This window comes from Acanthochromis polyacanthus, chromosome 18, assembly GCF_021347895.1.
Source record: "Acanthochromis polyacanthus isolate Apoly-LR-REF ecotype Palm Island chromosome 18, KAUST_Apoly_ChrSc, whole genome shotgun sequence".
Taxonomy (NCBI): Eukaryota; Metazoa; Chordata; class Actinopteri; family Pomacentridae; genus Acanthochromis; species Acanthochromis polyacanthus.
The window spans coordinates 19651914-19656546 of record NC_067130.1 but is presented as its reverse complement, the minus strand read 5'-3'; the positions used below and the strand labels follow the sequence as shown (position 1 = coordinate 19656546).

At 38.5% G+C, this 4633-nt stretch overlaps 1 long non-coding RNA gene across 1 annotated transcript; it reads right to left on the bottom strand.

Moving 5' to 3' along the window:
* Nucleotides 1-2401: 2401 nt before the first annotated feature.
* LOC127530783 (uncharacterized) lies at nt 2402-3264 on the bottom strand. The gene is made up of 3 exons (XR_007937431.1): nt 3143-3264; nt 2966-3042; nt 2402-2863 (listed from the first exon to the last, which is right to left on the bottom strand). It is a non-coding gene; the product is annotated as an uncharacterized LOC127530783 (long non-coding RNA).
* Nucleotides 3265-4633: the final 1369 nt, after the last annotated feature.

Sequence of the window (4633 nt, the reverse complement as noted above, 5' to 3'; positions counted from 1 at the left end):
CCTGCAGCGCTCCCTGCCGCTGAGGAGGAGCAACACTTTTAAAGCCGTATTCAGGTAATTTTCCAGCTGGGAGATGAAACTATTCAAAAAAAATTAAAATAAATATCTCATAAAACCTCGGTAATTTTCTATAATTAAATTAGAGTTCTTAGGGTTAATTTTACATGAAATAACATGATCTTCACTGTAGTTAACATTAGACAATCCACTTCAGTAATTATCACCATTTACAATATTAAAAACTATATTGTAAAATAACATGCAAATGCATTTTTGACAGATGGCCAGTGCTTATAGATATTATATACTGATGGAAATATATTAATTAAACAAACATGTTGTGAAAATGTATGTAAATATACAAGATATTTCTCTAACAAACAAATCTGATGTCAAGCTGCAATACCTAGGTATAATTCTGTTAATTGCATCAAATTTTAGAAATACATGTACAGTAATAAACTTGAATTTAACAGTTTCACATATTTTAAATAGCAAATCTTTCTGAATGTGAGACAAATTCAAGTGTTTTTACCTAAAAAAAATATTTTGGGGGGGGTTATTGGTTTTAGGTGTAAAGTTATTTTATATTAGAGATTCCAATTCACTGTTTATATTTTCAGTTTTTTGGATTATTTTTTAAAAATACACAAGATAAACAATCTATATGAATAAATGAAAAGAAATAATTAAAAAAAATCAAGTTTTTATTTTCAGTACCTCCTGAGAAAATATTTACAACAGTACAAGAATAAATGCATTTCCTGTTAGAATAGCAGTGAGATACAAGTATAATATCTTAGGACAATAAAAATAAAACAAGTCAACATAAATAAAACTAGAATATAAAAGTAAGAAATAGTACTGAAAATAATGCTCAAATAATTAAATAATACTGCACAGGATATTGGAATATTGCACACAGTACTAAAACTAAACGAAAAGTAAAATGCATTCTTGAGCAGCAGGTTACTTCTCTACTCTTTAGAGAACACGATGGAAAGATTTCAATCAGCTCATGATCTGTAGTTTTGTTTCATCCTTTGTCAGTGACAGACAGCAGCCAGTACATTTACTCAGGTAATGTAGAGCAGTACAACTTTGAGTTATATTCCTCGACAATGTTCATTTAAAGCTACTTTATCCTGTTACATTAAGGAAATATTGCTCTGTTTACTGCATTACATTCGTACATATATTTCACAGTGAAATTGCTTTTTCATTGTGTACCATATCTGCTGTCATCACCCAAAAGTATATCAAACGGCTCGACTTAACATATAAAGGCTGTTTAATATTTTCAGTGTAGTATTTCTACTTTAAAGTTGGAATGTAGTACTTTTCCATATAAATCAGACACCGCTGGACAGGCCTGTCAGCAGCAGGTAAATCTCATGAGTGTCACAGTGAACCAGAGTTTTACGTCTTCTGTCTGTGGTGACATTCCCATGTTGTTCACCAGCAGTGATTCTTTTGTTGAGTTTTTAAACTTCAGGTTGGATTCAAGACTTGAAGTTATTGAGGTTTTCCTGGAATCGCTTATGTGTTACATATTTGGCCATTTCTTTAAATTATTTTTAATGCATTCATCAACTTATGACAAAGATGAAATAATCAAACTGCTTAAACAAAATGCTACAACAGAAGTTGTCAGCTCCTGTGTCTGTACCGGGATGGCGTGGTTTTGGCGGGTGGGTCTGTCTAAGACGGCCCAGTTCACCACATAGATCCAAGAGTACTGCTCTAGGGAATCTGAATCGGCTTGTTAGCCAGTCATTGTCATGGGTCAGGAAATCCCCGTGAACCCTAAAATCTCTCTCAATTCTTAACGTGATCTTCCAGCAATGCCAGCGCATCCATTGTGCCACATTACGCACGGCTGTCACCCGCTATTTATCCGCTTGATCAGCGATTGGACTGTCACATGCCTTGTCTCAAATAGTAATCAATCAGTGCCACTCACAGCTCTATATCATTTGAAGATGGAAGTTTGATATATGAACATAGTTCTGCAAATACAGTCGTAGGCCGAATGGCGCACTATATGAACATCTACAACAATGAGGGTTTATGATTATCCGGCTCTACAAGTCTAATATGTGATAACAATAAAGGTTTGAGATCAATCTGACTTCAATTCACCACTTCACCCTCCGGCACTGCCGTTCCCTCTGTCTCCAAAATGTGCATAAGCAAACATCAAAGTTGGCGCACCGATGTGCACATTCTCACGCCAAGTTTGTTTTTAGAAATCACAACGTACACAGCCAACGCCACTTTCTACGCAAAGGTTGTGATTTACACCACTTTCTAGCCCTGTTTTGTGCGTACGCAAGCATCAAGCGTGGCGCACAGTCTCACGTCAAGTTTATTTTTATAAATCACAACTTTTGCGTTTCTAGCCCTGTTTTGTGTGTAGGCAAGCTTTATAAATGAGGCCCCAGGTGTTTGTAAGAAACCAGTGGTTTGAAACGATGTTTTTTAGATGAATGAAGTTTGCTAGCCATAAAACATACTCTCCAAAAGTAAGTCTAAAAGGAAGGATGCATTACGTTACATTTTAAACAAACATACAGTTCTATTGTGTTGTTTTGTTTTTTTATTTGAGGATCTCTCTTTTTGCAGTATGATCAGATCAAGCACGTGGCACCAGTGTGGAGGAAAAAAAACTTCCTGTTGTTGGGAAGTTAAAAAAAACTCCATTTGCTGTGAGGAAAAAAAAGCTTCCATCTGGGAAGTTAAAAAAAAAAACAACCTCTGGTTGGGTTGAGGGTACAGTGGAAGGTAAGAACATGAATACTTTGGAGGTCGCTGAGGCCGATAAGAGCAGATCAGAAACATGCATCTCCAGATCCAGACAAACCTGCAGAGGACAAAACACAAAGTCAGCGACATACAAAGGTGGCGTAAGTAGCATGGAACAACTCACCATCTTAAGGCACATTGTATTTATATTGGTACCAACCTGCTGCTCAGCTTGTTCTGTCTGTTCACGTTCTCTCTGCGACTGTGTGGGTTTCCTCTGGGTGCTCCGACTTCTTCCTACAATCCAAACACATGGTAGGTTAACCAGTGATTCATTAAAGGGCCCAGCACACACATAATACAAACACAATAGTATTAGATTTAGTGTTTGTATCACCTTTTGAGTCACTGTAATAAATCATCCCCTCTGCCATAATCTGGATTCACTTCATGGGCTGTTCCTTGTCTGGTTTCTTGATCTGATCTTTCATAAGATCAGGGGTCTTGGAGAGATGGCTCTAAAGACAGCAAAAAGAGAGAAAACTTAATTGACTGAGATAAAGAATTACATCTGCGCTAAACTACTTCACACATAAAGTCTCTTATTAGTCAGTTTATTTCATAAACTTGCCCTGTGTTAATTGAATGGTCTCACAAGTCATGCACTGGTCCTGGATCTGCCTCCCGTCATCTCTGTTCCATCTTGTCTGAATCTGCTTGATGTCGCTGAAGGACGAATTTAAAAAGCAAACAAAAAAACAGATACAGATGCATTTTTCAATTGATTCCGACATAACTGCATTTTGTCAGACTGTGATATGCTACATACTCAATTCCTGTGTCGCCATGCAGTGTCTGTTGGGTCATTCTTTCTCAAGCACATTTAAATTACCGGTGCATCCAGTAAAGTCTCGGTAAAGTTGTTCTTTCTTCTCCTCACCGGCTCGTCGTCATCTCTGGCTTCATCTCTGTTGGGTCCTCCTTGTCTTGGTCTTGGGTCCCGGGATCATCGGTCTGAAAGAAATTAAAAAGACAAACGCGGCAGAATCTTGTCAAGGTGTTATTGCTGAGATTTCAAAATATTACACTGCTCAAAAAATAAAGGGAGCACGAAAGTAACACGTTGTAGATCTGAATGAATAAAATATTTTTATTAGATACTTTGTTCTTTCCATAGTTGAATGTGCTAACAACAAAATCACACAAAAATTATCAATGAAAATCAAATGTATCAACCCATGGAGGTCTGGATTTGGAGTTATACTCAAAATTAAAGTGGAAAAACACACTACAGGCTGATCCAACTTTGATGTAACGTCCTTTAAACAAGTCAAAATGAGGCTCAGTAGTGTGTGTGGCCTCCGCGTGCCTGTATGACCTCCCTACAACACCTGGGCATGCTCCTGATGAGGCGAGGGATGTTCTCCTGAGGGATCTCCTCCCAGACCTGGACTAAAGCATCCGCCAACTCAGTCTGGACAGTCTGTGATGTAACTTGGCATTGGTGGATGGAGCAAGACATGATGTCCCAGATGTGCTCAATTGGATTCAGGTCTGGGGAACTGGCGGGCCAGTCCATAACATCAATGCCTTCGTGTTGCAGGAACTGCTGACACACTACAGCCACATGAGGTCTAGCATTGTCTTAGCCTAGCCGCGCTAGACCCAGGTCTGAAAACACAAGGGTCTAGGAACTCTCGACAGGGAGGGAGGCGGGCTAAAAGGTTGTCTTTCAAATCACTCTGCAGCAATTGGGTAGGTATACAACCAATCAGCGCAACAAATAGGCTGATATAGTTCCTAGAGCGCCGGAAATCAGAGGATGCGGGAGTTTTCGGTGAAGCCTTATTTATACAGTCAATGGGTGAAGCTCAAGTATATTACACAC